This window comes from Camelina sativa, chromosome 5, assembly GCF_000633955.1.
Source record: "Camelina sativa cultivar DH55 chromosome 5, Cs, whole genome shotgun sequence".
Classification (NCBI taxonomy): domain Eukaryota; kingdom Viridiplantae; phylum Streptophyta; class Magnoliopsida; order Brassicales; family Brassicaceae; genus Camelina; species Camelina sativa.
In genome coordinates this window covers 27,251,618-27,264,020 of record NC_025689.1, presented here as the reverse complement: position 1 = coordinate 27,264,020, position 12,403 = coordinate 27,251,618, and the positions used below count along the sequence as shown (strand labels likewise).

Sequence of the window (12,403 nt, the reverse complement as noted above, 5' to 3'; positions counted from 1 at the left end):
ACACATCCATCTGTGTCAAACTCCATCCTTGTTTAGCAGCAGCACCAAGTAAAAGTTTCACACTTGTTAGTTTAGCCACTGGTTAGAAAGTTTCCATATAGTCCAAACCTTCCTATTGCGTAAATATTTGTTCAACAAACCGTTCTTTATACCGTTCCACTAGACCATCAGGGTTATACTTAATAGTAAATACCCACCTACAACCAACAACAGTTTTACCTGGTGGTAAACGCATAACATCCCAAGTATGAGCAAGCTCGAGAGCATGAAGCTCTTCACCAGCTGCATTAGTCCACTTCTCTGATTTTATGGCTTAGGCAATGGTTTTAGGTTCAGTCTAAAGACTGTATGAGAAAATATAAGATTGAGAAGTAGGACGAAAACGATCAAAAGAAACAACAAAAGAAATAGGATAGGTGTAGTATGAGCTTTAGTGGAAATGGCCTTTTCTAGTGATGAAAGAGAGGAAGAAAGACTAGCGGAAGTTAAAAAAGATTGATCTGCAGAGATATAAGGAACAAGTGCACAATGATATTCAGAAAGATAGGAGGGAGTCTTTACAGTTTGTTTAGGCCTTACAATAGGTACAGAAGTAGAAACTGTATCTCGTGTTACTGCAATATTATCTACACGAATAGTACTATTGTCCATCTGTGTAGTGGTGGATGCAGATGTATGAGATGCATCAGATTCATCAGGTATATCAATATCAACATCATCAAGTGAATTCATAGAATCAATAAAATGTAATGGTGCATGCAATGGTAAGATGCTATTCGGAAACATATCAACTGCCTCAGATAACAATTATGATGTTTTAAAAGGGAAAATATTTTCATGAAAAATGACATTAGGAGAAATTGATATAGAATGAGACTCTAAGTCTAGAAGTTTATACCCTTTATAAATTGATGGATAACCAAGGAAAATACAAGGTTTTGATCTAGGACAAAACTTGTGCCTATCATGTGAAGGAGTTGATGCAAAACATAAGCAAGAAAACTGAAGTCAACACGCAATCACTCCAATACTTCAAGGGAATATTTGACTGAAACAACAATGTTCTAGCAACATTCAATAAGTGTTGATGTTTACGTTCTACAACTGAATTTTGTTGAAGTGTGTAAGAACATGAAAATTGATGTAACATGCCCTTTTCTTTAATAAATTATGTGAAGGCTAACTCAGTGCATTATAAGATCTAATGGCTTAATTTTGAATCATATTGAGTAGAAATGATTTTAAGAAAAGTAGGAAAGACTGTAGAAACATCACTTTATTTCTTAACATATAAAGCCAGGTTACACGAGTGCAATCATCACCAAAATGAAGAAATACCGAAAACCTTCTACAAACGATGTACCAAAAGGACCCCAAATATCCAAATGGACTAGATCAAATGGTTTAGAAGCAAGATTATTATGAGAAACATAAGCTAAGGATTTCTGTTTGGCTAAAGGACATATTTGATATTGAGAAGCATTCGGAACTACAGACTTAAGAGAAGGAATTACACTAAGACTTTTAAAACTGCAGGTGATTGATGCCTATCATGTGAAGGAATTGATGCAAAACATAAGCAAGAAAACTGAAGTCAACACGCAATCACTCCAATACTTCAAGGGAATATTTGACTAAAACAACAATGTTCTAGCAACATTCAATAAGTGTTATGTTTACGTTCTACAACTGAATTTTGTTGAGGTGTGTAAGAACATGAAAATTGATGTAACATGCCATGTTCTTTAATAATATATGTGAAGGCTAACTCAGTGCATAATAAGATCTAATGGCTTAATTTTTGAATCACATTGAGTAGAAATCATTTTAAGAAAAGTAGGAAAGACTGTAGAAACATCGCTTTATTTCTTAACATATTAAGCCAGGTTACACGAGTGCAATCATCACCAAAATGAAGAAATACCGAAAACCTTCTACCAGACGATGTACCAAAAGGACCCCAAGTATCCAAATGGACTAGATCAAATGGTTTAGAAGCAAGATTATTATGAGAAACATAAGCTATAAGCATTTCTGTTTGGCTAAAGGACATATTTGATATTGAGAAGCATTCAGAACTACGGACTTAAGAGAAGGAATTACACTAACTAGACTTTTAAAACTGCAGGTGATTGATGTCAAAGTCGCTGATGCCACATAAATCTATCAGCCAATACAGAAGCAGAAAAAGAACAAACAGCAGGAAAAGATGGTGAGTGGGTCATTGGTTTTGTCTCAAGAATATAGAGATTATTGATGAGTGTACCCCTCCCAATCATCAAGCCCTGAGAAAGTTACTGAATAAGACAACAGTTTGGAAAGACATGAGCAGAACAAAATAAACTTTGAGCCAAAAAACTAATACTAATCAGACTAAACTTGAAATCAGGAACATGCAAAACATTATGCAATATCAATGTTTGTGTAATGCATATGGTGCCTGTGTGTGTGATAGGAACCCGAGTACCATTCGGTAAAGTCACTGTAACACTAGAAACACGAACTAATTCTCTAAACATCGCTAAATCAGAACAAACATGACTAGACGCACCACTATCAATAATCCAATCATTAGGTCCTATAAACTTTTGAAGAGAAGAAAGAGCATGTTTCTTAAAAGTAAGAATATGATTATCATATCGAAGGCTAGTGGAAGGAAAAAGTATAGTATCAGAAGTAGAGGCTTGAGCCATGAGACCATGTTCAGTAACATTTGCAGTATTAGAAGTAGTCACAGGCTCTCGAGCTTGTAGTTGAGTGTTGTATTATGGTAGAATCTGTTATAACTGTTGTGGTCTAAAGAGTGGAGTATTGAGAGTATTACCATCAAGCCTAGAAGAAGGCACAACAAAGACAGGTGGAGGAACCAAGTCATGAGGAGCTGCATAATGATAAGAACCAATCGTAGTGGAATATGGTGCTTGTTTTGCACAAACATTAGCAACATCATTCGCCTTCTGAATAGGATAATAAGGAACCATCGGCATTCTTGGTTGGTTTTGAGGCATACGAAGTTGCAACTGATTAGTCTGCATATGAGGGTTATAAGAAGACTGATTATGTATCATAGTATTACCCTTGTAGCCACCAGTGTTTGTCGTATATCCCGAATGAAAAACCATGAAGCTTATAACATTTATGTATGGTATGTCCCAAACGTCTACAATGTGTACAGACAGGCTTTTGAGGTCTCATTATAAGCAGCAATATAAGTACCATCTCTATTATAAGAAGCAGGAGCCGAGGATTGAAAAGCTATATTATCAACCAGAGTAAGTGGCTTAATAGTCTCCTGCCTCTCATCTTGAGTAACCATATTAAACGCCTCTTCTATAGTAGGGATAGGCTTTAACATCAATATATGACGCCTAGATTTCTCATAACTCTCATTCAAATCCATGAGAAACTTAGTTACACGACTACACTGCTGTAGTTTTTGTGCAAACAGGAAGCTCTACATAATTTTTGTGTTCTTCCCACAGAGAAACCAAAGACGTGTAGTAAGTGGTAACATCAAGAGACCTTTGCTCAATCTTGCTAAGTTTCTGTTCAATAGAAAATATCCTAGGTGCATCATCTTACTTGAACCTAGAAATTATACTCTTCCACATATCCTCTGCGGTAGAAATGTAAAGCAAGCTCTAACCTATTTTCTTATCTACTCAGTTCATAAACCAAGTACTCACTATGTCATTGCAGCGTGACCAAGTTCCAAAATCATGGTGAGTTTCCAAAGGTTTAGTAATCGTACCATTGATGAATCAAAATTTGTTGCGCACATTTAACGCCATCAACATAAATCTCCTCTAAGAAGGGAAATCATAAGCTGTTGTAAGCCGATCCATGACTAAAACAACCCCAACATGGTCATTACTGTTCAAATAGTATGGATTCTCATATTGATCCATTTGAAAACATGAAGACTCAACCGTCTCACGCGAATTTGAATTTGTTGGGTTAACAGAAGAAGGAGGAATACACGACCCTATTCTCAATGAAAGAATAAAGAAATTTCAAGAAATCACGACGAAATTGAGAATTCGCTACGAATGAGGTCAATCAAAAGCGAGAAATGAAAAGAATAATAGAAAACCCACAGAAAACTCCAACGACAGCTCTAAAATCGCAGCAATGAGGATTCTCACAATCCAAAGAAAAGAAATTGAACAGCTCATCTCTTTCAATTGAACTTCTTACAAAGATCCCGATGATATCAATCGAAGCAAAAGGCTTAAGAGCAAAGCTCTAATACCATATTAATATTCTGATCCACCGGAGAACATGATGGAGAAGAAGAAGAAGAGGAGAGCCATTAAAGCTCTAACAAACTGTCTTAACATGAAATAAATGTGTATTACAAAGCTTAACCATAATCTCGTTAATACAATTCCTTATATACTAACATGTATTAACCAAACTAATTGAACCAGGATTAACCGGTTGTTAACCAGTCCTCATGTATCCTAATTCCTAACGCAAGAAAAAGGAATTACATTATTTTAAAGTGGGTGTTCTTCTAGCGTGAGGATCCTTCGACTACGCATAGATTTGGAGGGGGAAAAATAAAATAAAATTCTATGATTAGATTTGTTTCATATACGTTCTATGTTTTCACATGTCCGCAAGTATATTGTTACTTACAAGTTTGGATATGTCGCTTTTTTCTTGTTTATCAATCCACTTATCATCTTATTTAATGGCAATTGGTGTTAAGTGGAACTAATATACAAAGACGCAATCATGGGGTTTTATCCTGTAAAACAACTACACTAGATTCTGAAAAAAAAAAACAAATCATTCACCTCGAAACAATATACTCAGCACTGAGAGATATTATATCAAACCCCAAACAAATCTAACACACAACAAAGGCCTCCCCTGTTGTCTCCCTCATAAGCCATTGTCATGCATTTGATTCCTCTCTTCTCCTTTCTCCATCCTTCCTCTCACTCCAGTTCCTTGAGAAATTCAATGTTGTCCACAAACACCTACAAAGCCGAAAGTCGCAAACTCAAAACGCGAAATTCAGAGCTCTTCCCATCAATATATGAATCTATCTCAACAGCAATACTAAAGTGACCAAAACCAGCGCCGACGTCATACTTGTCAACTCCATAATCTGCAAACAAATTTATATTAAAAAGGGCAAGCCAACAACACTCTGGGTCATGAGCATAAAAGCGGGAGTGAAACATATATAACTTACTACAAAGCCGAAAGTCGCAAACTCAAAACGCAAAATTCAGAGCTCTTTCCATCAATATGTATCTATATCAATACTAGAACTGCTAGTATATTATTTCTCTCGTTTAGACCTTCTTTATTGGGGGGTTCATAAGAAAGCTCTTAGTGTTTTGTTGGAAAAAAATTAGTCAGAAGAAAAGAAAAAATGCAAGGGAGCCTCTTATATAGAAACCCCGATTCTGTTCTAAGAGACCGAAACGTGTCAACATGCTGTTGGCCAGGAAAAGTAATAGAAAAGGGGAAAAAAAATTGGCTTGCGATTAATTTTATTTTTTTCGTCTCTCTCTCTTTATCTCGCTATCGAAGACTCGAAACGACAAAGGTGAGAATTTGGAGTCGAAGGTTCTGGAGGAAGAGGAGATTTCTGTCGGAGGAGATGCGTAACGGAGGCGAATGAATGACTCGGCCATGTCCCATCGTGATGCTTGAATCGTCTCCGTGACATGAAGCCGGCGATTTGAATTCGGAGTCCACTCAATCGGAAGAGATTGAGTCAATTGAAATCAGAGGGTAAGTTTCTCAATACAATAGATTGTAATCCCGATTAGTGTTTTATGATTAGGGTTCTTTGATTACGGATCCCAATTTATGGTTATTTGATGTTTTTTTAGAAAATTAGGGTTCTTGGTGTTCATGTGTTCTGATAGGATCCATACTTTTAGTAGATTTATCTTCTTAATATTCGATTATGATGAAGCAGAAATGATTTTGGTCTGTGTTTGTTCTGAGTAATTTTAAGTGATGCCTTTGATCATTAAGTGTTGCTTTAAACGGATGTGGGTCTGTTTGTGTTCTTGACACAAGTCTCAAAGTTTGGTAGTGGATTCTCGTCCAAAGCTTGAAGGGCAGCTACTGCTTTGTAGATTGATCAAACGAGGCATTAGCTGTACATACACTCATATAAATGTCATTTCATATATCATGCACGAAGTCACCAAAGTGTTTTTGGGCGCCTCATCAGTTTTATCTAACGGAACAGTTTACTCAAGGGTTGGGACTGCTTGTGTTGCAATGGTTGCAAGTGCATTTCGTGTTCATGTGCTTGAATGTTGTGAAGCCTACAAGTTCTGTTAAAACTGTTCTTCTCTGCCACTAAACCCGTTTTGTGATTTTTCTAATGACATATATGATGGTACACCTTCAGATTACATTTCCATGATAATCACAGATTATGGCATGGTAAGATTAATCATCGCCTCTAAAAACATAGCATTAGAGTCCTCAAGTCGCATCCTTAAACAGAACTCATGCAATATAGTTTCTCAGTTCATTCAGAAGCTCAAACCATCGAACACTGACCATGTTTTCTTTTTTCAGGTACCTCCCACAAGTGTCCCTGTCATCGTGAGAGAATATCAGAAAGAACACTTGCTTGTCTAAGCAACAAAGCTCATTTTTGCGAAAGCTTTTCTTCTCCAACCCTTTCCTCTAGCTCAGGCTCTTCTCGTCACAACCCCGCATAGAATAACTACCGGCACTGCCTCCCTCATCCGCTTCTTTTACTGAGTACCGGAGTCATTTTTTTTTGGCCTTGACATGTTTTTAGAAACTTTTTTGACTCTGTGAAGAGTGCGATTCCATCATCCGCCTCTCCGGGAAAATTTTATCGGTATCGGTGATGTTTTTCTTTTGTCTGTGATGTATGAGTGAGGCTTCTTATTCTCCATCTTCTCATGGAGGTTGATACAAATCTTTCTCAGATTCTATGCCAATTGTTTTTTTGTTTCTCAGATTCTATGCCAATCTATCTTAGAGGCTTTCATGTGTTATCATGCTTTGCTTGTAAATATGTAATACAATAGGATAAGCACCGGCGTAAAATCACTTCAAAAAAGACTCAATTACATCACAATTCGTCTCTAAAAGTAACAATGTTTTGATAGGTCAAAATGCTAAAAGAGATCTTTTTGAGGTTTCACTCTATTGTGTGAGAACTTGATCCTTGCCATTAACCGGAGTAACCACACCGAGTATCACAAAACCGCCAAGAACAAGAATCAGAACGCCTGTTGTGTTGACTAACATTGCCTCTGTGGAATACCGAGTTATCACCTGATTAACTTGCAGGAATGTCAACTTCTCAAGTATCCCTGTGGTTGCAGCCACCAAGGCCAATGCATATATGTAAATCCCTAAGAACACATGCCATGGCACCAAACTGACTCGGCTATTTCTTGAACCGCCCGGGTACCAATAAGTCACAAACCCTAAACCGCCCGTGTTCATGTGCTTGTATGTTGTGAAGCCTACAAGTTCTGTTAAAACTGTTCTTCTCTGCCACTAAACCCGTTTTGTGATTTTTCTAATGACATATATGATGGTACACCTTCAGATTACATTTCCATGATAATCACAGATTATGGCATGGTAAGATTAATCATCGCCTCTAAAAACATAGCATTAGAGTCCTCAAGTCGCATCCTTAAACAGAACTCATGCAATATAGTTTCTCAGTTCATTCAGAAGCTCAAACCATCGAACACTGACCATGTTTTCTTTTTTCAGGTACCTCCCACAAGTGTCCCTGTCATCGTGAGAGAATATCAGAAAGAACACTTGCTTGTCTAAGCAACAAAGCTCATTTTTGCGAAAGCTTTTCTTCTCCAACCCTTTCCTCTAGCTCAGGCTCTTCTCGTCACAACCCCGCATAGAATAACTACCGGCACTGCCTCCCTCATCCGCTTCTTTTACTGAGTACCGGAGTCATTTTTTTTTGGCCTTGACATGTTTTTAGAAACTTTTTTGACTCTGTGAAGAGTGCGATTCCATCATCCGCCTCTCCGGGAAAATTTTATCGGTATCGGTGATGTTTTTCTTTTGTCTGTGATGTATGAGTGAGGCTTCTTATTCTCCATCTTCTCATGGAGGTTGATACAAATCTTTCTCAGATTCTATGCCAATTGTTTTTTTGTTTCTCAGATTCTATGCCAATCTATCTTAGAGGCTTTCATGTGTTATCATGCTTTGCTTGTAAATATGTAATACAATAGGATAAGCACCGGCGTAAAATCACTTCAAAAAAGACTCAATTACATCACAATTCGTCTCTAAAAGTAACAATGTTTTGATAGGTCAAAATGCTAAAAGAGATCTTTTTGAGGTTTCACTCTATTGTGTGAGAACTTGATCCTTGCCATTAACCGGAGTAACCACACCGAGTATCACAAAACCGCCAAGAACAAGAATCAGAACGCCTGTTGTGTTGACTAACATTGCCTCTGTGGAATACCGAGTTATCACCTGATTAACTTGCAGGAATGTCAACTTCTCAAGTATCCCTGTGGTTGCAGTCACCAAGGCCAATGCATATATGTAAATCCCTAAGAACACATGCCATGGCACCAAACTGACTCGGCTATTTCTTGAACCGCCCGGGTACCAATAAGTCACAAACCCTGCTGCCCACTGTTTGTAATAATAGGTTCAAGTTCTTGGTTAATTATTCGAGTAATGAAGATTATTGTTTTAAGAGAAGAGAGTATACCTGGAAGGCAAAGAGAAAGAGGCAAGCAAGGCCGAGCCATGAATGGAGACTGTAGAAATTTTCTATACCTTTGTCAATATGGAACTTGAGAGCCGCCCATACTCCGATAAGGCTTAGAATAAAGGCTCAACTTTGGGGCTATTTTCACCAGCCACTTGGTTGATCTGCAGACCAAGCCATTTGTGGGTACTGGCACTAAGACAGAGAGTGTAGGGAGCTTTATCACTACTATTCTTCAGTTCAAGAGAATTCCTTTTGATGGTTACAGCGTTTTCACTAAGAGAGTTCTCATGGATGAGAAGTATCTGAAGAGTACACATTGGCTGAAACCTGGTTTATTGTGGAGGTTTGTTGATGAAGCAGGGGAGCACTTTATTTGCCTTCCGCGACCTGATCTTACTACCATTGGTAGTGATCCTAAGCAGTTACGTTTTCTCCCTTCTGCTGATGACTATGTTGCTTTTCCTCCTTCCCTTCGCCATCGCACTCCGCGGACTGCTACTGCTGCTGCACCTGCTACTAACCCTGCTGGAGGTTTTGAGATTGGTTCTTCTTCTGGGACTGCGGCATTTGAGTTTCCGGAGCCACCGCAGGATCCTGCCACTATGGACCAGGGAGCTCATCAAACGTATGTGGTTTCTACTTTTTGTGTCATCTGGAATGGCATGACTCGCTTGTCTCAGTGTGGCTGCATTCGTCCTACCAGGAGCAGGTCACCTTCAGCGTCCTCCCAACACCTGCTCCCGTCTTTGTTGATGATTATGTACGCCTGCTGACGCTTAGCTTCTGATTATGGTTTTCTTTATCTTTTTCGCTTTTTAGGATTGAGTCATTTTTATTCTTGCATTGAGTCAGTTGGTGTTTGAAATTTGTTTGAACTTATGAACTATCTATCTATCATGTTGCTTTTAACATGTGTTTGTGTTTGAGTGCTTCTTAACAGAATTAACATCAAAAGATTGATCCAACAACACATGAACACAATTAACTGCAACTAACAAGGAGTTTCGGCCAAGAATTCACCATTCGCCGAGGGTGTCGATCGACACTGCAATGGTGTCGGTCGACACCGATGGGTAAATGAGACACGTTCATCTTTTCATTACAATTTTTCAACACATTTTTGTTTCTTTCCTTTTCCCTTGCTTGATAACACTGGGGACAGTGTTGTTTAAGTCTGGGGGAGGTTAGTACTAACTACTAACTTGTGTTAAAACGTAGTTTTGTTTTTATTGAGTCAAATTTTTCAAAATTTTCTGTTTGGAATTATGATCTCTAACTAATGGTTTTTGTTCTTTGGCTAACACTCTAATGATTCTTGACTAAGCTTGAGCTCAGAACTGAAGTGTGGAAACGACTATGAGCTGTATCAACAATCCCGAAAGCCCTTATTTAAAGGATATCTGGTTAAACCAACGTTGTCTCAACTTTTATCAGGAGTTTAACCGGACTTAATCTCTTACTTTGGGTTTGGGGTTGGAAATCAGTGGACTAGAGCTATTCTTCAGGCCATACAAGACAGTGCAATTTTTCAAAGTATGTCTCCCCTCTCTCTTCCCTTCAGTGCTTAAAAAAAAAAAAGGAAAAGATGAGATGATTTTGATCAGTTTAGAGAGGTAGGTAAATTACCTGTGACCTCTTTATTCTACTCTTGAGTCAAATGATCACACAAAGCTTGGAAGCGAGAGGTAGGTAAATTACCGATGACCCCGGTATTCGCTTACACCTTTGATTCAGAAAAAAAAAAACAATTTGAGAGAAATCAACTCTTTGGAAGTGAGAAAAGGGAGAGGAAAGGAGATGTAAGAAGAATGTCTTGGCCTGAAGACAGTCCATATGCCACTGCACCAAGGTAAGAACTCACCTGTACTTGNCTGCAACTAACAAGGAGTTTCGGCCAAGAATTCACCATTCGCCGAGGGTGTCGATCGACACTGCAATGGTGTCGGTCGACACCGATGGGTAAATGAGACACGTTCATCTTTTCATTACAATTTTTCAACACATTTTTGTTTCTTTCCTTTTCCCTTGCTTGATAACACTGGGGACAGTGTTGTTTAAGTCTGGGGGAGGTTAGTACTAACTACTAACTTGTGTTAAAACGTAGTTTTGTTTTTATTGAGTCAAATTTTTCAAAATTTTCTGTTTGGAATTATGATCTCTAACTAATGGTTTTTGTTCTTTGGCTAACACTCTAATGATTCTTGACTAAGCTTGAGCTCAGAACTGAAGTGTGGAAACGACTATGAGCTGTATCAACAATCCCGAAAGCCCTTATTTAAAGGATATCTGGTTAAACCAACGTTGTCTCAACTTTTATCAGGAGTTTAACCGGACTTAATCTCTTACTTTGGGTTTGGGGTTGGAAATCAGTGGACTAGAGCTATTCTTCAGGCCATACAAGACAGTGCAATTTTTCAAAGTATGTCTCCCCTCTCTCTTCCCTTCAGTGCTTAAAAAAAAAAAAGGAAAAGATGAGATGATTTTGATCAGTTTAGAGAGGTAGGTAAATTACCTGTGACCTCTTTATTCTACTCTTGAGTCAAATGATCACACAAAGCTTGGAAGCGAGAGGTAGGTAAATTACCGATGACCCCGGTATTCGCTTACACCTTTGATTCAGAAAAAAAAAAACAATTTGAGAGAAATCAACTCTTTGGAAGTGAGAAAAGGGAGAGGAAAGGAGATGTAAGAAGAATGTCTTGGCCTGAAGACAGTCCATATGCCACTGCACCAAGGTAAGAACTCACCTGTACTTGCTTATGTAATGAGATGACAATGGTGAGACTAGAGATTCCAGAGGATTGTGAGATTTGAGTAAGGAATGTTGGAACAAGTATTTTAATTGGTGTGATGGATGATGGTGAATGTATGCAATGGTGAGGNCTTGCTTGATAACACTGGGGACAGTGTTGTTTAAGTCTGGGGGAGGTTAGTACTAACTACTAACTTGTGTTAAAACGTAGTTTTGTTTTTATTGAGTCAAATTTTTCAAAATTTTCTGTTTGGAATTATGATCTCTAACTAATGGTTTTTGTTCTTTGGCTAACACTCTAATGATTCTTGACTAAGCTTGAGCTCAGAACTGAAGTGTGGAAACGACTATGAGCTGTATCAACAATCCCGAAAGCCCTTATTTAAAGGATATCTGGTTAAACCAACGTTGTCTCAACTTTTATCAGGAGTTTAACCGGACTTAATCTCTTACTTTGGGTTTGGGGTTGGAAATCAGTGGACTAGAGCTATTCTTCAGGCCATACAAGACAGTGCAATTTTTCAAAGTATGTCTCCCCTCTCTCTTCCCTTCAGTGCTTAAAAAAAAAAAAGGAAAAGATGAGATGATTTTGATCAGTTTAGAGAGGTAGGTAAATTACCTGTGACCTCTTTATTCTACTCTTGAGTCAAATGATCACACAAAGCTTGGAAGCGAGAGGTAGGTAAATTACCGATGACCCCGGTATTCGCTTACACCTTTGATTCAGAAAAAAAAAAACAATTTGAGAGAAATCAACTCTTTGGAAGTGAGAAAAGGGAGAGGAAAGGAGATGTAAGAAGAATGTCTTGGCCTGAAGAGAGTCCACATGCCACTGATCAATACACCCAAGGTAAGAATTCACCTTATTTATGCTTTAATATTGACTAATGAGATGACAATGGAGATTTCAGAGATTCCAA

The 12,403-nt window shown here is 38.2% G+C and overlaps 2 long non-coding RNA genes across 2 annotated transcripts; both read left to right on the top strand.

The window, feature by feature from the left end:
- LOC109133119 lies at positions 6,367–6,970 on the top strand. Its single transcript, XR_002038207.1, has 2 exons — positions 6,367–6,423; positions 6,562–6,970. It is a non-coding gene; the product is annotated as an uncharacterized LOC109133119 (long non-coding RNA).
- On the top strand, positions 7,555–8,158 carry LOC109133118. The gene is made up of 2 exons (XR_002038206.1): positions 7,555–7,611; positions 7,750–8,158. It is a non-coding gene; the product is annotated as an uncharacterized LOC109133118 (long non-coding RNA).